The 25,500-nt window shown below is 46.4% G+C and overlaps 1 protein-coding gene across 4 annotated transcripts in view; it reads left to right on the forward strand.

Moving 5' to 3' along the window:
* Positions 1–12,788: 12,788 nt before the first annotated feature.
* ST6GAL1 (ST6 beta-galactoside alpha-2,6-sialyltransferase 1) overlaps positions 12,789–25,500 on the forward strand; it is a 108,826-nt gene continuing 96,114 nt past the window's right edge. For 2 of the 4 annotated variants that reach the window (XM_034780933.1, XM_034780934.1), the window contains exon 1: positions 13,512–13,635. The gene's annotated coding sequence lies outside the window, so the exon portion shown is untranslated. Of the gene's footprint in view, positions 12,808–13,278; positions 13,636–25,500 lie in introns of those variants that run through there. The other 2 variants (XM_034780935.1, XM_034780932.1) reach the window with 2 other exon arrangements.

Raw genomic sequence — 25,500 nt, forward strand, 5'->3', positions numbered from 1 at the left:
AAACACTGTCTTTCCATTAGACAGAAGAACCATGGTCCTACTGTCTTTAGATACTTCTGCAATTTTTTTCCGGTGTGGTATTGCACAATATTATTCAACTGATATTTTTTTTAAATGAAAGCTTAACTCAACCAGGTGTTTTAAAGTAAGAAAATAATATATAAAGTTCCTACAGTCCTGTTAACTCTTGGCACATCTGGGCATTTTGGCATATACTTAAAAACATAGGCTGAGCTCTTCATGTGGTGACCTGGCTAAATCCCTTCCAATACAGCTTCAGCAACATGCCTGCAACTTGGTTCCACCTTTCTCAAATAGGATAAAACCATTTTTAACTCAACCATTCCATTTCCCTGTGTACATGAAACTTAACTTTTTTTTTTGCTTAGGAACAAAATCTGGATGTGTACAGTGCTCTGACCCCATACTTTCTCATGCGAAATAAAGTTGGTTTACTATTGTATTTGCTATTCAGAAAGTTTTGATTGTCTTGGCTTGTTTGACTTTGCATTGTGGAGTCTTAAAGTTATAGCTTTTCTAACCCTTTCTGGTTAGAGGTTGTGTTGATTTGCTGATTGAAAACAAATATATAAAGAAAGAACACTCTCACCTCAGTCTAGTTGTGGGGGGCGAAAATAAAGCTCAGCCATAAAAGCTGTCCAAGGTTTCTAGCTCAGAAACAGGTCTTTGGGAAAAGAAATTGCAAAACTTCTAGGGAACTGGAGATGCTTTAGGTCTGTTTTGTATTAACATGCCCCAGTTTGTGATGGGGAGGGAGGAATGAAGGGATTGATGTGAGTCAGCATGAGTTAGATGGTGCTAGAGCATAATGGTATATGCAAAGAGTCACTTTGGTGTAGGAGCATAATTTATTGTATTCATTCCTAACCTGGTACTGCTGGTTTCTCCTCACTACACTATATAATCTTTGACAAGTGTGCAGGGCCAGTGCAAGGATATTTGGCGCCCTAGGCGAAACTTCCACCTTGCGCTCCCCGCCACACACACACACACACCCTCCAAAAACTAGTAAACTTGGCATTATAAACAGCTTGTCAGAACGAGTAAGGGCTTTGTAATGTTTCTTTTTTACCTTTAAGGTGTTTCAATTGTTTGCCATTGCCTCTGATGGTGTCCCATTCAAAGTCTTACTCACTGCTCTACAGCCAAAATGCTTCTGAAATAAATGTAGTCAAACGTTACTAATTCTGGGTCACTGAGAACGAAAATGATGCTTAAAATTGTTGATTGGCTCTAGTTTTCAAGATATGCTATTGGGTCAGTATATACGACCCTTGACTTGGGAATGGCGGAGGATAAGTGAGTTATAAAGGGAAGGGATCTCAATTTAAACCAGAAATGACTAAAATACATCTTTGACTGGATCTATGAATAAATCTATGCCTGGGTTTGGACAGTACTTGCTTTTTAGGCAAAACAATGAATGATGCAATCTGAAGCTGGTATTGCGTCATACATAATATGAATTGCATCATGTTATTCCTAGAAGTCATGGATGATGCAATCATAACGAAGCTTACATCACTCTGCTGAACAAATTGCCCTATATCAGCGCTAGAAATCATACAGTGTCGTGCTCTCTTATTTGTCAGTGTTTGATTTTGCAAAGGGACACATTTCTGTTTAGCCAAAGTGAGCAGAGATGCCTCGTACTTGTGTGAACAGTGCAGATAACTTCTGCTATGTTTGTGGTGAAATGACTTTTGCATCACTGAGGCACAGTATAACCACTATGGTTAAGAAAGCCTATCACCTTTATTTTGGCTGCAAAATTGGAGATCAGGATAAGAGGTGGGCCCCACACGTATGCTGCAACACTTGTGCAACAAATCTTCGCCAGTGGTTGAACAGGAAAAGGAAATCTATGCCTTTTGCAGTGCCAATGATTTGGAGAGAGCCAACAGATCATACCAGCAATTGTTACTTGTGCATGGAGCCTCCAGTTGGGAAAGGCGTGTCAAAGAAGAAAAAGTGGACTGTGCATTATCCAAACATTCCATCAGCTATACGCCCAGTACCCCAGGGAGAAGGACTGCTGGTTCCTGATGCACCAGAATCATTCTCACTTGAGTCAGACGAGGAAGAGGATGAAACTTCTGGTCCTGAACCATCAATGTCACAGGACCCACATTTTCTCCCATCCTCCTCTTCTGAACCACACCTCATAACACAAGGCGAACTGAATGACCTTGTCAGGGATTTGGAACTACCCAAGAGTAAGGCAGAGCTGTTGGGCTCCAGACTACAGCAGTGGAATCTCCTGGCAGGCGATGTTAGGGTTTCCATGTTCCGTGACCGTCAAAAGGATCTTGTCCCATTCTTCTTCATGGAAGGTGATCTTGCAGCCTGCAACAACATAGATGGTGTGATGGCAGCCCTCAACATCGTTCACTATCCAGATGAGTGGAGACTGTTCATTGATTCATCGAAGACGAGTCTTAAAGCTGTTTTACTGCATAATGGCAATGTTTTGCCATCAATTCCAGTTGGTCATGCAGTCCATATGAAGGAAACCTATGACAACATGAAACAACTTTTGAGGTGCATAAACTAGGACCAACATCAGTGGCAGCTTTGTGGCGATTTGAAGGTTGTTGCTCTCTTGCTTGGTCTGCAGACTGGATACACAAAGTACTGCTGTTTTCTCTGTGAATGGGATAGTTGTGCAAGAGATTCCCACTACATCAAGAAAGACTGGTCACTCTGACAGTGATTGGAGCCTGGGAGGAAAAGTGTTCAGCATTCACCACTTGTTGAATCAAGGAAGATTTTGTTACCACCCTTACACATCAAGCTGGGTCTGATGAAGAACTTTGTCAAGGCCATTGACAAAACACAAGCAGCTTTCAAGTACCTCCGTGGAAAATTTCCAAGGTTAAGTGAAGCTAAGATAAAGGAAGGTGTCTTTGTTGGTCCTCAGATTCGTGAACTTCTTCGAGATGATGCATTTGACCATGCACTGCGTGGCAAGGAAAAGACGGCATGGAAAGCCTTCCAGTTAGTGGCAATAAATTTTCTCTGAAACAACAAGGAAGACAACTACAGGTTGTTGGTGAAAAACCCTCCTCAAGGCACACAAAAGCCTTGGTTGCAACATGTCACTAAAGATACATTTTTTGCACTCTCATCTAGATTTTTTTCCACCAAACTGCGGAGCAGTGAGCGACGAGCACGGCGAGCGATTTCACCAGGACATTGCAACAATGGAGAAACGCTGTCAGGGCAAATGGAGCCCATCAATGCTTGCAGACTATTGCTGGACAGTGACAAGAGATGCTCCATTTAATGAATCCAAGAGACAAGCCAAGAAGCGCCGAGTAGACACTGAATAAGACTAAACTATGTACAGAATAGTTTTTTGCCTTTTGTTTCATAATAAATTTGATTTATATAACCCTTTTGCTAATTTTTAAAGTGTTACATAAACAGGACAGGTGAAATATTATCATGTAAAGCAACCATAAACACATGAAAAGACCTAGGTTTACAATTTATGATTAAAACTCTACTATCTACACAATATACATAGACATAAAATGTAAAAACTTAAATATCTTAGAAACAGTAGCCAATCAGTTGTTTTAATTGTCATATTTGAATTCAGAATATCAAAATACATAATAAATAGCACATTTTATCTCTGAAGCTGACGACTTCTCAAAAATTGTAAACCAGTGCTATTGTGCAAAGTTAAACAATTGCACCTTGCATTGCATCACCAGCCAGGTTAGGCAGGGTGACAAATCCCCCTTGCCCCAAATGGCCATTATCCCCAGTGACTAATTTCTATTCCAAGTCTGTAAAGCAGACTTTTAAGGTAAATACATTATTCCTTCAATATTACCCATGCACACATCTCATAAAGATTCTCACTCTTTGCAAGTTACCAGCCTCGTGTAGATCCCTTCCACGTTCCTCTTTATGGGTAAGTGCCCTGTAAGACATGTGTGGGGTGCAGTGAGTTTGTCAGGCCTGCGGTGACAGCTGTTTGTGAAGATCAGGGGGCTCTTTGCCAAGGGGTGCTGGTGTCACAGTGAGCTTTGGGTGGCTGACAGTATGGGTCAGGGCACTGAGGCTGTTGGGGCAGGTAGCGCTCACTCGGCTGGGGGGCAGGCGGTGCCGGGATGGGGCAGGGGCAAGTACCTGTCAGTCTCCAGCGCTCGGGCCGCGCCAGCAGCCTCTTCACCTCGGAGTCTCCCCTGCTTGCCCGGGAGCCGCTCCTTCTCTCAAGCTCCCTGGCCGCTGCCAGTGTGGCTGCCGCCACCGTGGCCGCCTGGGAGGACACAGACTGGGGGTGCCACCGCAGAGGCGACGCAAGGGGTTGGGCTTGGCTGGGGCCCCACACCTGCCGGCCAAGAGCAGCAGGAACTGGGCGCTGCTCGGGGGGAGCCCAGGGCGGTGGCAGCCTCCCTAGCAGCAGGGGCAGGCAGGGAGCATAGCCGGCCATGGGGCAGGAGAAGCTGCACTGCTGCTGCTGTTTCCTGCCTACAGCCATTCTTCTCCTATGCCCAGGAGCAACAGAACCTGAGCACAATGAGGGAAGAGCTGGGCGGCGCGCCTGCCCAGACTGCAGCCAGCACAGCCCCCGTGCACCCCCTGGCTCCCCCCTCGCTGTGCTTTGGCTCTCCGGCTCCTGGGAGTGTGGGCTGCCGCCATCCCTCCTGGAGCAGGCTCAGGGCCCTGCACTCCGGCGGCGGCTGCTCACAGGCCCGGGAGCCGCAGAACCCGAGTGTGGTGAGAGGGAAGCCGGGGGGCGCATGGGGGCCGGCACCTGCATGCATCTGCTGCAGCCTGCAGGAGCCCCTGGAGAGGGGGCACCGAGCTGCAGCTTGGGCAGTAAGGGCGGGGGTGCGGCTGCTCCCCGCTAGCAGCGCCGCCATCTTTACAGGGCTGCTGCCCCCCCTGTGCCGTGCCAGCTCCTCCATGGCTGGGGCTCACTGCCCCCGCAAGCCGAAGCTCTGGCTCTCCGGTGCCTCCGGAAGGCAGCTCCTCCCTGCCGAGCCAGGGCACCGCTTTTTGGCGCCCCCAACCACTTGGCGCCCTAGGCGACCACTTAGTTCGCCTAGTGGTTGCACCGGCTCTGTAAGTGTAACTGCTTTGCTTCTCATACATTATACCTGCCAGCTGTTCTGGCTCAATTGGGAATCCCTGGATTTATAACCCCCATCCTAGGAGTTCAAAGTTTTGGTCACGTTATGGTCGCCTGCTAGCTCTGTTTAAACCAGGGGTCGGCAACCTACGGCACGCAAGCCGATTTTGAGTGGCACACTGCTGCCTGCCGTGGTCCCGGCCCCCAGCCCCACTCAGCCCCCCTGCCCACCGCTCTCCCCTGTGGGGGCAGGAGGCAGAAGCTTGGTTCTGTGGCAGCCAAGCTTCCCTCCTCCCCGCTTCTTCCCCCAGTGTGGTGCTTTCTGGCCCCTCTTCCTCCCTCTCCCTGCCGCCAATCAGCTGATGGCCCTTGCAAGGGGGAGGGGGAGGAGTGGCAGCGTGCTCCCTGCTCCGTAGAGGAAGCAGAGAAGAGGTAGGGTCGGGGCCTTGGGGAAGGGGGTGGAACAGGGCACCTCTGCCCTGAGACCCCCCGCGCCTTCTACCCTGCACCTCCACACACCCCCAGCCCTCTGCCCTGACCCCTGAACCACCACACACCCAGCCTTCTGCCCTGCACCTCCACACCCCCCAGCCCTCTGCCCTGACCCCTGAACTCCCCCCTACACCCAGCCTTCTGCCCTGCACCCCGCTCAGCCCGCTGCCAGCCTAGGTGAACAGAACCCCAGGCTGGCAGCGAGCTGAGCAGGCTGTTAGCATAAGATCAGCATTTTAATTTAATTTTAAATGAAGTTTCTTAAACATTTTGAAAACCTTGTTTACTTATATAACTAAACTATTGTTGTATGTAAAGATAGACTTATAGAGGGAGACCTTCTAAAAAATGTTAAAATGTATTACCGGCACGCGAAACCTTAAATTAAAGTGAATAAATGAAGACTCGGCACACCACTTCTGAAAGGTTGCCTGCCCCTGGTTTAAACAAACACCATGTGGGATAATTGTGTATCCCCTCTTCTTGTCTTAATGACCTGTCTTGAGGAGGCTCTGCTTTTGCCATCTGCACAGTGAAGAAACACCGACCAGTTTGAAGACTTGGGTTTGTTTTATTTGGATCTGCTACTCCTGCAGTCCTTACTAAGGTAAAGATCTAGTTTCATTAAGAACCAAAAGTCTGGGGGCTGTTACATTCTTTTCATTTAACTCTGGATGATTTGACTCTTTCTACTTCTTTATGATTTTTTGCATAATCCAGCTCCTGAGAAGTCAGTGCTTTCAGGGAAACCTTTACTCTTCTCCAGTATATTGCAACTCACTGACACAGATTTTGTAAACAATAGATGGGTTCCTCCTGCCTCCCCTTCAGGTGGTGCTATCTGTAACTGCAATCAGAGACAATGTAATCCTCTTAGGTTGCTGAGTGCATAATGTGAATAATTCAGCACCAGAGTGACATCAGGTTACTATCTATCAGTTACTGCTACCGCAACCTGCATAATATCTTGTTTTTAATCACTTTCTAAAACCACGAACAGGAAATATCAATGCATAATGAATTGCGTGCTTAGATAGCTTTGCCCAACACCATGTGGCCGTGCTAAGAGGCAACATCATAGTTCAGAGCTTTTCCCCTTTGCCAACAAACTATACACAAATTAACTCGGCAAAATCAATACTCACACTTGCTTTTATTCTGACTGCCCATAGACCCATCCACAACCCCTGTGCACAGATTTCTGCTGTCAGAAGTAAGCATCATCTGAGCAAGGGGAAGTGTATGCATCCATGGATGCAGATGAACTACATGCCATAGCAGTACATATTTTCCCAAAATGCCTCTCTGCAGCAACAGGGAAAGTATGGGGTGTGGCAGGACAATGAACAATAATACTAGTACATTGCTGTAACCTGTAATGTGACCATTCAGTGTCTCAGTTAAGGCTTACAAACCTCTTAATAGTTCAAGACTTTTTTTTATCAGAGGGGTAGCCGTGTTAGTCTGTATCCACAAAAACAACGAGGAATCTGGTAGCACCTTAAAGACTAACAGATTTATTTGGGCATAAGCTTTCGCGGGTAAAAAAGCCACTTCTTCAGATGCATGGAGACATCTACATGCATCTGAAGAAGTGGGTTTTTTACCCACGAAAGCTTTTTCAAAACTTTTTTAAAACTTGTAACTGTTGTGTCATTTTCTTTGGGCAGCATAGAAGGAGGGGAATTTGAAAGATGAAAAGGTAGTGGTGGCCTGGAGATAGGAGAGCATTCCATGTATGGGTGAGTGGGAATGCATGGTGTAATTGTGGAAGAAGCAGGTAATTGCATTATTGAGGCTGGTGGCATTGGTGGAGCATGGTGAGTGATGCCATAGGAGAGACTAGAGCTAATGAACAGTGAAATTTTGCAGAGCAATCTATTAACTGTGTGCCATATCTCAGCCTTCCTCCTATGAAAAGAGATATTGCTCAGAGTTACTAAAACACAGAGATTTAAGCACAAAAGAGTTTGGAAAAATACTCAGTTAAGGATCTCATTCTGACCTTGATCCTTTCATAGCAGATCTGCAACACAGTTAGGGATAAGCAAAAGCACTTCTGCCAGAAGAACTGCACAAACTCAACCTTTCAATCATCCCATTTTTTAGGTTTCAATTGGTTGTTAACGCTTCCCCTTCACTCTTGGCAGTGGTGTTATACCAATAGAATAAAAACCACCAAAATATTACACCAATAAAATAAAAACCAGCAGGATCTTATTAAGAGGGATAAGGGAAAGATGCCACATTTATTGTAAATATACTGATAAAGCAAAAGATAAAAGTAAACAATGTTGTTTGACCACTTATTTCTCTCTCTCTCTCTCTCTCACACACACACACACACACACACGCACACACAGAGAGAGAGAGAGAGAGAGAGATTCATTCCCACAATCATTCATTCAAGTTCTGTATAGGTGTTATAGTTACCAGCCTAGAAGTTGCTCATGCCAAATTACTGGCCAGGTATCTTGGTCATGAGGATGGAGCCGAGTCTGTGTCAGGTGCACCTGATGCTCCTGGAGGCTGGCAGCAGAACCAGAGACTCAAAGTCATCAGTCTTTAGAGTCCATTCTTATAGGAATTAATTCCTATGTTAGTCTATGGGAACTGTTTCATCCTGCTGTTGCTGACTCAATCAGCAGATGGCACATTCCTGTCCAAAGTGGCACATTCCTGGTGGCTCCACACTGTCCAAAGTTTGTGTTTCTCATCCTTCCAGGTGATGGGGTGGATCCCAGTTTACCCTCCGGAGATTTTCTGGTCATCCACTTGACGCATTCTTCGGCCGATGGATACTCCCTTTCTAGGCTGGCACCTCCCTAACCATTCATGTATATCAAGCATTCATCAGCATACATTCCATATCTTAACCGTATTTTAATTTACTGTCTCCACCACTTTCAGGGTGTGTGCTTATTCATTTGAGACTCCCGGCCCTTTAATCACAGAGGGTGGGGGTCTGTCCTAGGAGCCCTTGAATGAAGTGAAAATCACTTAACAGCTTATAGTGTTTGTTTACAATTACTTCAAGAACAAAGTCAATTAACTTGTTTGTAAGTTTTACATAGTAATAAAGTATCTTTCACAGGATAGATATAATCAATGGTTTCTACAGACAGTAGCTTACAAGTTTTAACAGAAGACCCAAGAGATTTTTGTACTTGGTGAAACTGTTGGATTTTAAAGTGTGGGGGACAAATTATGAGGGGGTCACTGTCACTTGGGGGAATCACTGTTAGTACTTTCTTTAATATCCCTACAGTGGGATGTCATAGGTTCTGTACCTCTTTTCTAGCACTTCTCTAATAGAAGTGACCCATGCTATAGAGCAAGTCAAATTCTGCCCCCAGCAAAATGCAGATTTCAAAAGAATTGCATAGGCCTGAGTGAGCACATTATTTTGGTCATGTGCCAAGGATCTCTTGTGTTCCAGAGTTGAAGTTTTTGTGACAACAGTTGCTCCATTAGCAGCTTGTTTGGAGGCTAATTTATATATAGTTTAGGAAATATATTTATGCAGATAATCGTAATATTTACTTGCGCTTGTATCAATCTTGATAGAGGAAGAGATATGATAGAGGAAGAGCAGCTTTGTCCTCTTTCTCCGCTTCGGGAGAGAGAGTAGCATGAGCCACACTTTATGATGCTATGTCTAGGCTATATTTTGCTCTTGGGTGCCTGTTGTGCATCCCACTTCCACAGTTTCTGCCACACCGTGAACCGTCAGTTCCAAGGTCAGCCAAAATAGCCAGCACTGCGGGCAGAGAGGGGAGCCAGAAAAGCTCCCCAAAACACACTAAACCAACAAGCCAAGGAAAGTTGTTTGGCTGCAGCCTGATTACAAAATACTGTTAAGGTACACTTCAAAATAGAATCACGTTGCAATCAAGTTAGAGGACAACTGTGCTGTAACATTTCCCTGACATGGTTGTATTTGTAATATACACAAGGTCACTTTCACTGGGGGAAAAGGTGCAGAGTCTTTTTCAAAAAGTCTTCCCGTGGAAGACAGGAGTGGGGGCGTAATGGATTGATCCAAGACCGCTGCTATGGAAGGGGAGGGGGAAACTTTTGTACAACAATAGACACTCTAAATGACCTCATTATCACTTAGAAAGACCCTATTATAGTACATACTTGCAAGGGAATAATTACATTTATTGTTGGAACAATAAGTAGAATGGCCTGGTGCTTCATATTTAAATACCAGTTCTAATAACCCAGGCATGAGCAAACTACGGCCTGGGGGCTGCATCCGGCCCTTCAGACATTTGAATCCAGCCCTCTTGCTGGGGAGTGGGGTCCAGGGCTTGCCCTGCTCTGGCGCTCCAGCCAGGGAGCAGTGTCGAGGGCTTGCCCTACTCCGTGTGGCTCCTGGAAGCAGCGGCATGTCCCCCCTCCGGCTCCTACGTGTAGGGGCAGCCAGGGGGTTCCGCACGCTGCCCCTGCCCCAAGTGCCGCCCCCACAGTTCCCATTGGCCAGGAACCACGGCCAATGGGAGCTAAAGGGGCGGTGCCTGCGGATGGGGCAGCGCACAGAGCCACCTGGCCGTACCTCTGTGTAGGAGCCGGAGGGGGGACCCCTGATCCCCTGTGCTCCCCTTCCCAGCCCTGATCCCTCTCCTGCCCTCTGAACCCCTTGGTCCCAGCCCAGAGCACCCTCCTGCATCCCCAGCCCCTCATTCCCAGCCCCACCCCAGAGCCCTCACCCTCTCCCGCACCCTAACCCGCAATTCTGTGTGCATTCATGGCCCGCCATACAATTTCCATACCCAGATGTGGCCCTCGGGCCAAAAAGTTTGCCCACCCCTGTACTAACCATTTTTGCTGGCAGGGACAATGGCAGCCCATGTCTACACTACCCCTTATGTTGGCAAAACTTTTGTTGCTCAGGGGCGTGAAAAAATAGACCCCTGAGCAACATAAATTTTGCCAGCATAAGTGCTCGTGTGCATAAGTGCTCTGCTGGAGGGAGACGCTCTCCCACTAATATAGCTACCACCGATCGTTTAGGTGGTTTTATTGTGTTGACGGGAAAGCTCTCTCCCATCAGCATAGACGGCTAAATGAGCGATCTTACAGTGGCACACCTGTATCTGTGTAGCTCAGCTGCTGTAAGCTTGCTATGTAGACATGGCCTTAGTGAAGATCTTGAATAGTGGAATAGAAGCAGGTCATATGACTTTCTAGTGCAATACCAGAAAGAAGTGGGTGGGGAGGGGGGTTGATCTTTTTGTCAGAGGCTCCTGAGCATTGTTGGCATGAATGCAACTATTGTTAAGCACAGCTCTACTGTTGATGATGAAGTCTCATTTTAATGTGGATGATTGAGGATTCAGCAAAAACTACAGGTGAAAAGCAAGGTCAGACCAATGCAAGAACTGCAAACACAGTATTGGCAACCCCAGATGTTCAGAAAGCATGAGTCAGGCTCTCCAAAAATCATGAGACTGGCTTAAAATCATGAGATTATGATGTAAAAATAATACATTTATTTGCCATCTGCTTTTTGAGCTTTTAGGGTGCACTTGGGTTACATTTTGAAGTTTTCTCCACAGCCATGAGGGCTAGAAACTTACTTTTTCTTTAAGAATGAAGGCTTAAATCATCACATATCCACTTGACTCCAGGAGCTGGGGCTTTATGGAAAATAATTATTATCATGAGACTCATGACAAAATCATGAGAGTTGGCAACACACTGACTTAAGTGCTACTCCTTTCAGGGAGATGGAGTTGGTGTAATGGGTCAGTTACATTGGCGGGAACTCTATTTTAGTGAAGAACTTACAGAGTTAGGTCAATGTAAGTCGCCTTATATTGAACTAACTCTGTAGTGTAGACCAGGGCTTTCATTATCAATAATAATCCAGTTTATAGCTTGAGTACACTCCCTGCTCCCCAAGCAGGGAACAGAACAGTGGGTTTTCTGTTCCCTTTCTGTATCTATAGTTGATACAAAAGTCTGAGGGACAATATGAAGAGGGGGAAAAGTATGAATTTTAAAAAATACACACGGAATTGCACTGAGAGACTATCTTGTCCCCCAACTGAGAACGGCGATTCATAAAAAGTAGTGCAAGTCTGCTATTTGTTTCAGTACATTGTACTGAAAGTACTAATTTCAATATTTTGCATATGATCAGAGGTGAAAGTAGAAATAGTGACTAGGGTGACCAGATAGCAAGTAGGAAAAATCGGGACGGGGGTGTGGGGTAATTGGCACCTATATAAGAAAAAGCCCCAAATATCGGGACTGTCCCTATAAAATCGGGACATCTGGTCACTCTAATAGTGACTTACAGGTAAGGGGCTGGGTTGGGGCCAGCTCTGGCCCCCGGAAGGGGCGGGGCCTCGGGCAGAAGAGGCAGGGATTGGGGGGGAGTCCCAGGCCCTTTAAATTGCCGCCTGCGGAAGCCAGCCGCCCCCGTACGGTGCACCGGTTCTTGTTGGTACGCCGTAAAGGGGCGTACCAGCTTACTTTCACTTCTGCATATGATATAGCTTCTTTCATGCAAGGCTTGGAAGGTACATTTGTAACAAAAGCATTATCAGTCCTCCAATGTCGCTCCCTCCCCATTGCACCTCGTGTAGTCATTACACTTCTGCAGAGTAAAATGCTGCCAGTGTGACACCCACCTGGAGTAAAAGACTGCAAGGGCCAGGGCAGTGGAGAATCCGGAACAGCCAACCCGACCAGTCCACGTGTGTGTGTGTGTGGGGGGGGAATGAGGAGACAGCATGGATGGAGGGGTTTATGTAGGGTGACCAGACAGCAAATGTGAAAAATCTGGACAGGGTGGGGGGTAATAGGAGCCTATATAAGAAAAAGACCCCAAAATTGGGACTGTCCCTATAAAATTGGGACATCTGGTCAGCCTAGGTTTATGTTAGAGCTGAAAGGGAAGTTGAGGGAGATCTGTTTCATTCAAGGCTCCTCAATACACTGAGCTCTTATTATCAGCTTTTAGTCTCCCTCGTCGTCTTTCACGACCCTGGGCTTTCGGACACACACAAAGCCTCGCCTTGTTATTGGCAGCCCCCCTCACCATTGTTTCCGCTATGCCGGGGGAGCGGATCCGCACCACGCTGCTGGCCTTGTCTTCCCAGCCCATAGGCACTGGCTGGGCAGTGTGGCGGGGAGAGCCCAGGGGCAGGGATGGGGGAGGAGACGGAGCCCCACCGCACAGCACTGAGGAGGTAGGGCAGGTCTCAGGCTGCAGCTGGGCGGTGGAATTCCGGCGGGGCAGGAGGCGTTGGGCTCCTGTGAGTGGGTGGGTGGGTGAAGGGGGGGAGGGGGTCGGTGCCCGCTGGGGGGTCGGAACGAGCAGCACGCGCCGGCGGGCGGACTCCCTTCCTCCGCCCGTGCCCGGCTCACGAGGCGCGTTCTGTGCTGCGGCTCAGACAAAGGCTGCAGAGGACCGCGGCCCATCCCTCCGCGCGTGCATTGGCCGGGGAGGGTGAGGGGAACTCGGCCGGGGCTCCGCGGCCGGCTGGGCGCTGGCTCCCCGGGGTCTTTGGGCTCTGATTTCTGCGGCAGGCCCCCGGGGGGCGGGGAGGGAAACACGTGGGGGCTCTGCCGCCGCCAGCCCCCTGCTAGGGACCGTTGTGCCCCTTCCCACGGGGAGGGGGAGCCGGGATTGCGGGGGCTGCAAGGAGGGGAGCGGCCGGGGAGTCCGGCCACCCTGGCTCGTGGGGAGGGGGCAGCGGTGGGGCACCTCTCCCCGCAGCAGATAGGCTCAGCGCCGGGCCCCCATCCCCGGGACTCGCGGGGCCGCTGTACAGCACCCTGGCCTCCCAGTTTTGCATAACATCCTCCCCATCCTCCTCTCCCCGGGGCCGGGCTGTCGCTTGGGGATGATCTTATCTTCTCTCCCGCCCCCCCACCCCTCGCTGGCCAGCAGGCGAGCAACCAGTGAGGACTGTGGCTTGTGAATAGCTGCGAAGTGACCGGGCGGTAACAAAGGGACCCGGAGACCAGCGGCTGAGCTGCCCGGACCGTGCTTAGCGCAGCAGCTGCAACCCCAAGTGAGTAGCACCAGCAACTTCTGGGTCTGCTGCAAGGCACCGGGCAGGCGTGTGATTGGCACAGCCGAGGGAACCCGACCTGGACTCGGGTATTGGGGTTGGGAAGAGAGTGGACACTTCTCTGGGCACAATGGCATGAGTCTGATCCTGGGCTGTTTCCTCTCTGCAGAGGTTGAGGGAGGGCACTGAAATTGCTGGGGATTTTTTTTTTTTAAGCAAAAATTTAATTGCACTTCAAGTTCAACTCTGGACACTGCATTGCCCCCGCCCCCCCTCCCCCCCCCAAAAAAAGCTCATGCAATTCCCTAGAGAGAAATCCTAGTTATCAAATACTTTTTTAAATAAAATGTTCCTATAAATAAAGTAACTAAATCCTTTCTATCAGGAGTTTGGCTGCAACATAGTCTAAAAGAGAAATGATTAATCACCTGTTGCTTCTCCAAAAGACCAGCAGTTATTTTTGGTGTAGATTTTAGTGGCAGAAGTCTGTGTTTTTTTAAAATAATGTAATTCTTTTATTTTTTAAAGATGAAGAATTAAAAGAAAACAAAAGAAACAGAAGATACCCTTTGTTGTATAGTTGCAAGTTTCCACTTGGAAACTAATAAAGGGCTAACTGTAGATAATCTTCAAGAGTTGAGATAAACATTTCAACTTGCACATCCAAAGAAAGTGGTTTTTTATGAATTTTTGCTGTGAAAGCCTGATCTTTCTGGATATGTATGTTGTTTGATTTTTGAATCTTTAAACTTTGCTCAAAACACTTCCTAAATAAAGGGGTTTGGTATTAATCTCTGGGTCCTTCCTTGTATGTTAACTCCTGTTCCTGTTGCAAAAACTCCCATGAAATTTGATGTGCTGAATAAATTGGCAAATGTTGACCATCAGTTCAATATGTAGAAAGCGCAACCTGCTGAGATAATGTAACAATCAATACTGCATTTCTATAAGCTCCATGTAGTTTTCCCCTTTTGAAATATAAATGTTCGTTCTCTCTCTATATCTATATCTATATATATAGAAACACTTTAATGGTGTATGTACCGCTGTTAGTACTCAAGTAATTTCCTTTCAAAAATATGCTGTGTGTGTTACTTTAAAGAAGACCAATAGAGATTCTAATTTTCATATTGCATGCATTGCTAGCAAGTCTCCGCAACGAAGCTTGTACATAAAGATTTGGATTTTGTTTGCAGATTTCACGTTAGTAGAGTGCTATGTACAAATACTTCACTGCACGAGTATACTCCAGATATTTTGTTTTCAAACTGACAGATTGAACATTTGATGTTTCCAGACAGCAGGTGGACTGCATTTTTAAATTTGTTGAATTTGAGGATTTAAATATGCTACTGCTTGTAGATTTTTGATAGTATTCACCTCTGGGCCAAATTCTGCCATCGTTGGTTAAGCAAAAGTCCCATGGGCTTTCTGCTCAAGTGAGGAGCATAGACTTTGGCCCTGGTTTAAATTGCTGCCATAACATTATTGAAAAGAACGGTTGGGTTAAACTATACTCTATAATGTGAGGGTGACAATGCTGTTTTGATGGGAAAAATCACCAGAAGAACTTGTTGTTCTTAGTGGCTGTACTAGACAGAGGTGGTAGTCTGATCTTGAAGTGTTTTCTCTCAGTTTCAGAAAAGAATATTTTCAATTAATTTTATATACAGGTCTGTCGCGTCTTACACGCATTTAACATGCGTGATTTCAACCTTACACGGTTGGCAAAAACAAAACAAAAGAAAAAAATAACTATTTTAATACTATACCTGTAGTGCGGGCGATTCCGCCCGCCATTGAACTCAATAGAATTTTGGCTATACGCGGTTTTCGCTTTATGCGCTAACCGTGGAACGGAACCCCGCGTAAGATGAGACAAACTTGTATTAAATCCCCCCCCCCCCTTTGTAAAAGCATAAGCATGAAGGGGCAGAATGTCAGCTTGTAAATGGAGCTATGCTTATGTATTCCTGTGGCTTTACTACCTCTCTTTTTCCCTCCCCCTCTATCATCTGTATATGCCCATTTGTAATGTTCCTCACTTCGCATCACTACCACAACCTCTAACGCTACCTTTTTTCTTCTTCTTTTTGTATTATTTTTGGGAGAGCAACAGAAGGGGAGGATTGGGGGCCTCTGGCAGTGCCATATGTTGAATGGAGACCTGTCATAACTATAAAGGGAAGGGCAACAGCCCTGCTATATACAATACTATAAAATCCCTCCTGGCCAGAGACTCCAAAATCCTTTTACCTGTAAAGGGTTAAGAAGCTCAGGTAACCTGGCTGACACCTGACCCAAAGGACCAATAAGGGGACAAGATACTTCCAAATCTTGGTGGGGGGAAGGCTTTTGTTTGTGCTCTTTGTTTTGGTGGTAGAGTGCTCTTGGGATTAAAAGGGACCAGACATCAATCCATGCTCTCCAAATCTTTCTGAACAAGTCTCTCATATTTCAAACTTGTAAGTACAGCCAGTCAAGGCATGGTAGTTTTATCTTTGTTTTCTCAACTTGTAAATGTACCTTTTACTAGGGTGTTTACCTCTATTTGCTGTAACTTTGAACCTAAGGGTAGAGGGGGTTCCTTTGGGCTCTTTAAGTTTGATTACCCTGTAAAGTTATTTTCCATCCTGATTTTACAGAGATGATTTTTACCTTTTTCTTTAATTAAAAGCCTTCTTTTTAAGAACCTGATTGATTTTTCCTTGTTTTTAGATCCAAGGGGGTTGGATCTTGATCCACGAGGAGTTGGTGGGAGAAAGGAGGGGGGATGGTTAATTTCTCCTTGTTTTAAGATCCAAGGGGTCTGGATCTGTATTCACCAGGGAATTGGTGAAAAGTCTCTCAATGCTACCCAGGAAAGGAAATTAGCACATTGGAAGTGGTGTCAGTGGACCAGATCTAATCTGGTAGTTAAGCTTAGAAATTTTCATGCAGGCCCCCACATCTGTACCCTAAAGTTCAGAGTTGGAAAGAAACCTTGACACGCCCAAACTGGTAATTGCCACAACCTGCCAAAACATCTTTGCACGCAGGTCTCATCCATTGATGTCAGTACTACTCTGGGAATAGGGTTTTAGTTAGGTGCTGCAGAACCAGTAGAGGAGGGATTAACCTGTGTGGCTCTTTATTGTTGCATTTAGCAAAGGAGTAGATAATCTAGGATTTTTTCCACCTTCCAGAATTATAGTAGTATGAAAGAAGGTCAGATGAGGTGCCTAGAAGTTTCCTGGAAGTGTGTTTGGTTCTTTGTTCTCTTCCACACCTTCCTAGGAACGTAATTTGTTTTCAGATGAAGCCACTCATTTGAGTTAATTATGTATTTGATTATTTAATTCCTAGCATAGCCATTTGCAGTAGCCTGTAGATACTTCATTGTTTAATTTTTTTATATTTTTATTTTAAAAATCAGACTAGCGTTAGGAAAAACATCAGTTTACCCATTTAACATTTTTTATCTTCTCCATTCTTTGTCACTTTTTTGGGGAGGGTCAAATCCAGTTCACATTACTCGCATACCTATTTTAAGGGAAGTCACAATAGAATACAGATTGAGAACATGAAAGAGGAATTACTGGAATTAGTGGTTTCATTAGAGGAAGTGTTTTTGATAATATCACGTAACTGTTTACTGTAAACTGATATAATCGCTGATAGCATTAAAAACAAAACATCTGATAGGGACAAGTGTCAGAAAAATCCCATAGCTGCTGAACATAATGGAAGAAAGATTCTTTCTGAGCTCTGGGTGAAAAAGAGGATTTCAAAAGATCTTATTGTTAAATGTTGTGAAAAGCCTTCCTGCCTGTTGAAATAAGATTTTCTAGCATAAGGTGCAAGCCCTCCATTTTATAAGTATCCTTTCATAAACTGTGTATTTTCATAATTTAAGACACATTTAAGAAGCAGCTTAAATCTTTGCTTGTTTAAATAATTCAGCACCATGTCATCTTGTCCAAAAATAGCAGTGGAGTTTCACCGGCATTACTCAAGGGTGGAAGATGCAGATTACAGAAAATGAGTTTGGATAGCTGAAAAATAAATAAAAGAACAGGAGTACTTGTGGCAACTTAGAGACAACAAATTTATGTGAGCATAAGCTTTCATGGGCTACAGCCCACTTCATCAGATGCATGTAGTGGAAAATGCAGTACTGTATACAGTACCTACTGTATTTTCCACTACATGCATCCGATGAAGTGGGCTGTAGCTTATGCTCAAATAAATTTGTTAGTCTCTAAGGTGCCACAAGTACTCCTGTTCTTTTTGCGGATACAGACTAACACGGCTGCTACTCTGAAACCTGAAAAATAGATGTAACTTCTAGTGCACATACTCCTTTTCTGTCCTTCCACATTTGTTACACTCATGGCTAAAAGAGGGTTAAATAAGGTGAGTTACTCACTCTCTTATCTGTGCTGTAATGCGCACATCACAAGCTAGTTTACAAAAAGATTGCACCCAACTTTCCCATTTTGCTGGATCTGCACTAAATATTTGGGAGTATTATGTTCTACACCTGCTATACTCTCTAGTTTCCCCTCAAACATTTCCCTTTTGCTTAGCACAGTAGAAGAGGAGGTTAGTCAGAGGAGGCATGCACCACCTCTCTGGAGTGTAAACCCCAAATTATACCATCTTGCACTGCAAGTTTAAGTTTATTAACTACAAAAGATAGATTTTAAGTGATTATAAGGGATAGCAAATGCATCAAAGCAGATTACCTAGCAAATAAACAAAACACGCAAATTAATCTTAATATTCTACATAGATCGGATATGAATAGCAAATTCTCACTCTAAATGTTGATGCAAGCAGGCTGCAGGCTCTTAAGGGGCAGGTTGCACTAACTTACTGCTTGGAATCCCCAGGTGTTTCATTCAAAGGCTAAAAAAATCCCTTTAACCTGGGTCCAGCACTTCCCCCCAGTTCAGTCTTTGTTCCTTAGTTGTTTCCAGGAGTCTCTTTGGGTGGGGCGTCAGTGAAGAACCCTGATGATGTCACTCCCCTGCCTTATATGCCTTTTTCATATGATTGGAACCCTTTGTATTAGCTGAGAAGCAGTATCGTTATTGGACTGCCTTGATATCACTTTTACCATGTTTAAATTTCCCCCCCAAAATCATGTATACATTTGTTATACATTTTTAAAGGATTTATCATCAGAACCAAATTCTTCGTCATAACCTTATGATGAGTAAGGCTAAGATTTTGTCACATATATTTTTAGTAAAAATCATGGACCTGTCATGGGCAATAAAGAACAATTCATGGAAGCCCGTGACCTATCCGTGACTTTTACTAAAAATATGTATGACAAAATGAGGAGCTGTAGGCTCCCCACACTACCAGGGGGGGCCTGGCTCGAAGCTGCAGTGTCCCTCCCACTGCCCATGGTGGGGGTCCATGCTCCGCGGCACCCTGGCCGGTGGCGGTGGCTCCAGGGTTCCCACGGTGGCTGGGGGGGTCATGGGGGCCCTGCTGCGTGTGGTAGCCGGGAGCTCGGGGTCTCCCCACTGTCTGGGAGATCCAGGGCACCCCTGCCCACTGCTGCCTGGGAGGTCCGAGCCACGCCAGCTTCCCGCCCCGGCTGGGAGCTGCGGGGCACCCCTGCTGCCCTCTGCGGCTGGGAGTTCAGCCCCTGTAGTTCCCAGCTGCCAGGAGTGGCGGGGGACCCTACAGCTCCCTGGCCCTGGGGGCTCAAGTCATGGAGGTCTCTGGAAGTCACGGATTCCGTTACCTCCATGACAAAATCGTAGCCCTAATTATGAGACTTATCTTATGAGTCTTTCTTCCCCTATAATGTTTTGTCCAGTATCCCCTTTAGTAAAGGTTCTCAGTTTATGTATGACTTTGGGACTTTGGAGAGGTAAGAATGTAAGAGGATCTAGCATGTTACAGGCTGGCCCCTGTGGAGTTGCATTCCATCTCCAGGGTTATGCCCATGCAAAAAAATCCCTCCCTCCCTACATGGTTTCTTTCTCATTCTCACTCCAAACATTGGGACTTTCCCCATCCCCTTCTTCTAGAGGGCTGTGATCTTTTAGCAGTTTTTCCTTAGCAGCTTGATGGATCTTATACTCCTGAGGGCATTCTGTGCCAAAAATATAAGAATTCTGTGCACAATATTTTAAAATTATGCATAATTCTGCAGATTTATTTGTCAATAAATAAATGCAGAGGCTCCAGCATGGCAGCAGGGAGCACAGGCCACTCGCTACACGAAGGTGGGAGATCACCTTGCAGGCCCCCACCCCTTGCACCTGACACAGTACAAGGGCTGGGCCTGCCCCAGAAACACCCTGGGGCCCTGCTCCTCTGCACCAGGAGCCCCAGGTGTCAGGCAGGCAGGTTCAACCAGGCAGGATCCAAGTGTGGGGGGATCCAGGTGTGGGGTGAGAGGATTCTGTGTGGGACAATCTGGGTGCAGGCAGCTCAGTGGATGTCTAAGTGTGTGGGGGATCTGGATGCGGAGAGGCTCATTGGGGGGGGGTTCCAGGTGCAGGGGCAATGGGACTCTGCAGGGGCTTCCAGGAGAAAGTGGTTGGGGCTCAGCGGAGGGTCTGGTGTGTGGTTTCAGCAGAGGTGGGGGCTGGATGCTGGGGGAGTGGGGCTTGGTGGGGTGGGGGCCTGGGTGCAGCTAGTTGGGTGTCAGTGGCATGGGGAGCTGGATGTGGGGGCTCAGGGCGGTGGGACTCCTCAGGGTGGGGGTTTGAGTGCAGGGAGCTCAGTGGGGTGATCTTGGTGCAGGGGTGGGGGTCTGGAGGCAGGGGCTCTGGATGCAGGGGGGTTGAGATTCAGTGGGGTGGGCTTCAGGTATGGAGGGCTGGGGGGTTCTGGACGTACGGGGCGAGGTTTGGCAGGGGTGTCTAGGTATGGGAGGTTCGGATACACAGGGGTTGGGTGGATGAGAGAGCAGCTCCCCATACAGTGACCCCTCCCCCCACAGCTGAGGCACGATGGAGGCAGGAAGCAGGGAAGGATGCTGAGCTTCCTGCAGCTGGGGGAGGTTTCTGGGGGTGGGTCTGATGCAGCCCCAGCCACTCCTTGTAGGGGAAGAGGAAGTCCCATCCTCTCCTGCCTCCAGCACAGCCAGGACTAGCAGCTGATCCCGGCTCAGGGTAGAAGCCACTGGCTGGGTGTCCCCAGCCCTGTGGTGATTTACCTCTCCACCAGCTGCTCAGGGTGCCTGAAATGATGTACCTCACAGCAAGGGAGTGGTGTGGGACTGGTTTTGCATCTTCTCCTTGCTTTGCTGTCAGAAAGTCATTTTTCTGCAGGGAAGTAAAGAAATCTTCGGGGTACATGAATTCTGTGCATGCACAGTGGTGCATAATTCTCTCAGGAGTAATCTTACCCACCTGGGAAATGGCTTCCTCCTCCCCTTTCTCCGGTGGGTCATTAGCATTTTCACTGACACTCAAGTCTTTAAGACAGGATAAGAATCCTACTAAAGAGACAGAGTTAGTTTTCAAAAGTACATCAGGAATAGCAAAAGTGGGACCTGGATTGGGATACCCTCTGCCACCCCTCTGTCTGTCCCCAAGAGGTCAGCTGTATGACTGCTCCCCTTGGGAGGTCAGTTACACAGTTCCCTCTTAAAACCTGAGACACAGGTCGGGTGCCTGGGAGCACAGATGCTGGAACAGCTGTTCTGTCCTGGGCAAACCCTCCCATGTAATCAGTGAGGAGATATTCCCATAATTCCCCAAATTTCTTCTCAACTTCCCCCTCTGGACCCCCCTCTAAGACACACACCTCTGTGCTTTCTAGAGTGGGATGTATCCTCTGATCAGCTGTGAAGGGCTCACAGCTAACAGCCAGAACAGTCCTTTCACTGGCAGCCACTACAGAACCCTCAGCCACCTCAGTGGTCTTGAGGATTCCATTACCCTCCTCCGGGCTTCCCTCTAGGACACATCTTCCTATGTCCCCTAGAGTGAGGTCTGTCTCTTGCTCAACTGCAACCTGTGAGCAGCCTGCAACCTGGACAGTTTTTTCACTGACTGGCAATACGCTCCCTGCCCCCCGGGAGGAAATGCTGCCTTTAGCTATCGGGCAGGAGGAACTGGTCTCAACCACACTCACCCCTGGTAGCAGACTGTTTCCCATTGCTGCAGAGGAATTAAAGAGGCACTCTCCCGTCTCCCCCGCAGTTTCTGAGACTTCACCCTTTCCCTCTGGGGTTTCAGTACGGTATTCCTCCTTGCTGCTGGCAGACCCCTTTACAGCCTGAGCTACATTGAAAAGGTCGTTCCCCAATAATAATAGTGACTGGTACAGCTGCCACAGTCAATTCAGCTTCCAAGTCCTCAGTTTCCATGTGCACTTTAGCCAAAGGCACTAGGATTTTGTGACCTTCTACTAACAAAAGCTGTGCCATCTTCCTTGGCAGTAAGTCTTTTTCCTGAACAAGTTTTCGCTTGACTATAGAAATTTCTGCACCTGTATCCCTCCACCCAAGGGGTTCTTTGCCATTAATTTTGACAGCCTTTATGTGCTTCCTGCCTGGCTGTGCAGAGGCTACTTTTACAAACCCTGTATGATAAGTGGCAATTGCCTGAGGTGCCTCTGTGCTCTGGGTAGCAGCATTTCCATGGGCTGCTTGCTGCCTGTTTCCCCCCAGCACAGGGCATTTATTCCTTCGGTGCTCAGTGGAATTACAGTGATAGCACCTGCTGGGCTCTTCTGTTTTTACAGGAGATTTGGGATGAGGACTAGAGGAATGGACTTTGGGAGGTAAACGCCCAGACTCCCATCCACCGTCCTTCTTCCCAGGGGCAAAATGGGGACCCTGCTTCCCACCAAACTTAAACTCCTCTGTCTGTGATTTATTTCTAATAGATGCTTGGGTTTGTTCAAATTCATCAGCTAGAATAGCAAGTTCTTCAACAGTTTTCACTTTTTCCCCCATAAACACTGTTTTACGTCATCACTACATATACTCAGGAAATATTCCTGAGCAACAAGATCACACATTCCTTCAAAGCTTGTAATACCTTTTTCCCTTACCCACTTATCATCAAATCTCTCATATGGTTTACATATACTACATTACTCGTCCCAGCACCCCTCTTAACCCACTAAATTTTACTCTATATGTTTCAGGTGTAATCTGAAACTGTTTTAAAACCATTTCCTTGAATTTACCATAATCTGAAGCATCTCTAATTGGCATCTTATTGAATATATACAGAGCTCTCCCAGACAACTTTGCAATCAAAATGGTCATGTTTTGGTCTTCAGGAATTTCATGGAGTACACACAACCTCTCAAAGGTGATGAAATATTCAGCAATTCATAGATTCTAGGACTGGGAGGGACCTCAAGAGGTCATCGAGTCTAGTCCCGTACCCTCATGGCAGGACCAAATACTGTCTAGACCATCCTGGATAGACATTTATCTAACCCACTCTTAAATATCTCCAGAGATGGAGATTCCACAACCTCCCTAGGCAATCTATTCCAGTATTAACCACCCTGACAGTTAGAAACTTTTTCCTAATGTCCAACCTGAACCTCTCTTGCTGTAGTTTAAGCCCGTTGCTTCTTGTTCTATCCTTAGAGGCTAAGGTGAACAAGTTTTCTCCCTCCTCCTTATGACACCCTTTTAGATACCTGAAAACTGCTATCATGTCCCCTCTCAGTCTTCTCTTTTCCAAACTAAACAAACCCAATTCTTTCAGCCTTCCTTCACAGGCCATGGTCTCAAGACCTTTAGTCATTCTTGTTGCTCTTCTCTGGACCCTCTCCAATTTCTGCACATCTTTCTTGAAATGTGGTACCCAGAACTGGACACAATACTCCAGTTGAGGCCTAACCAGCACAGAGTAGAGCGGAAGAATGACTTCTCGTGTCTTGCTCACAACACACCTGTTAATGCATCCCAGAATCATGTTTGCTTTTTTTGCAACAGCATCACGCTGTTGACTCATATTTAGCTTGTGGTCCACCCAGTTTTGCCAAAAAAGTCAGAACGGCTGGGACAGGGCTTACAAAAAGGATTGTCCTGGCCAAAATGGGATGTATGGTCACCCTACCTCTAAGGCTATGTTTACACTACAGCTTATGTCTGCAGAACTTATGTCGCTCAGGAGTCTGAATAAACCAAGCTCCTGAGTGACATAAGTTACACTGACATAAGCACCAGTGTGGACAGCGCTATGTCCCGCCGACAACTTCTGCTGCTCGCAGAGGTGGTTTATTATGCTCATGGGAGAGCTCTCCCATTGGCATAGAGCCTCTTTATCAGATACGCTGAGCGCTGTATGTGTAGACATGCCTTAAATGTGGTGGGAGCTTAATTCTTTTAACTGCTACTGGTTAGTAAAAGTAAAAATTCTTTTTACTGCAATGGATTGGGATTCATCTGTTCTAGTCCAGGAAGAAATGAAACACCATACTTACAGTGCTACAGCAGTTCTTATTACAGTAGCGTTTTGCAGAAACTATAGTATTTCCAAGGTCTTAAATAACAGAGGTAAGGAATTCTTAAAGACATGGGGTCATTTTGTATCCTTCCAAGGAAATATTTGGGAGAAAGGCCCATGAAATTCTTGGGAGGTGAACTTCCTTTTCCCTCAGAAGTGGGAGGGTTTATGGGACTGTGGAGTGGGTTTTTATCTCCTGACCCTGCAGACTTTGGGAATAAACAGAAAAGGGAAGCTCCAGTCTTGGAGGAGCAGCCCTCTGCTATTCTCCTGGGTTCTCCCCCTCACTGGCAACACAGCTACTTGGCTCATCAGAAGCTGCTGCTTTGCGGGAGACACATGTGCTGAGCCTAAGTTAAATAACCTATTTCCTTTTATTTATGTAGCTCTCCCAAAGTGTTGGCAGGAACATACCCTTGGCCTGTGGAGGCCAGCATGTTGCAGAGAATGGCAATTGGCTGGCATCAGCCCCTCATAGCCCTGAAAATCTGGGGTGGACTAACCAAGAAGAGCTCCAACAAAGAGGCTTCTTGGGAGGTCCAAGAGGGAGGGACAGTGTCACAGAAATGGTGCTCCCCCATTTTGTGTCTCCCAAGCTAGATCTGTCCACTCTGACTCTTCTCCCCTTATGGAAGTGGAGGAGATAACCAGAACCATATTTTTGTGTATCTTCACGGTACCTCCTTTTTAATAGACAAAATACCCCCAATCTTACTGAGGAAAGAATTCAGTTTCAGGCAGTGGACACAAGGGATTGAGGCTTTTATTTACAGGCCTTTATGACACATTGCTCCCATTAGGTACCTCTCTGGCTAAATAGAAAAGTGAGTTTAAAATTGTTCCTTTGACTAAGAAGAGTCATCCTCTCTTTGGACATGTACCAAATTCCCTGTAATGTCTGTTAGGAACTCTCAGACATCACCTAACATTTTCTTGAGTTGGCCTCATGTTCCTATAAGACAGAAAGTCCTGTGCAACCAAAGTTTGTGACAAGGCTGTGGCAACAAGGACGCTTTGTATAATAATGAGGTTACTGTTTCTTTGGAAACTTGTTTTAACTTGGTTAAGTCAAACCTTGGAACAGTGCATAGATTTAAACCTGGCCTTGTTTACTGAGACTTGAAGTTGTATCCAGACAAATGATAGAAATGCCTGAATTTTAGCAAAGTGCTTGTAGCTGTTACTGACTAAATCACATGATGTAATTTGGAAATGTGTGTGAGGAAAGTAGGGTTCCCAATGTGAGACAGAGGTGGATTACGTCTAATAATTGACAAAGTGCAGACTTATGAGATCTGGTATTACTTAATCTCCATCCACATATAAGTCTTCATCACCAAGTGTGTATTTAAAAGTTGTGTCACTTGACTGGCATCATTTAGCTCCAATGCCAATAGTAAAGGGTATGTGATTGGTTTTGAACTTGCCTTTT

The sequence above is a fragment of the Trachemys scripta genome, chromosome 9 (genome assembly GCF_013100865.1).
Source record: "Trachemys scripta elegans isolate TJP31775 chromosome 9, CAS_Tse_1.0, whole genome shotgun sequence".
Taxonomy (NCBI): Eukaryota; Metazoa; Chordata; order Testudines; family Emydidae; genus Trachemys; species Trachemys scripta.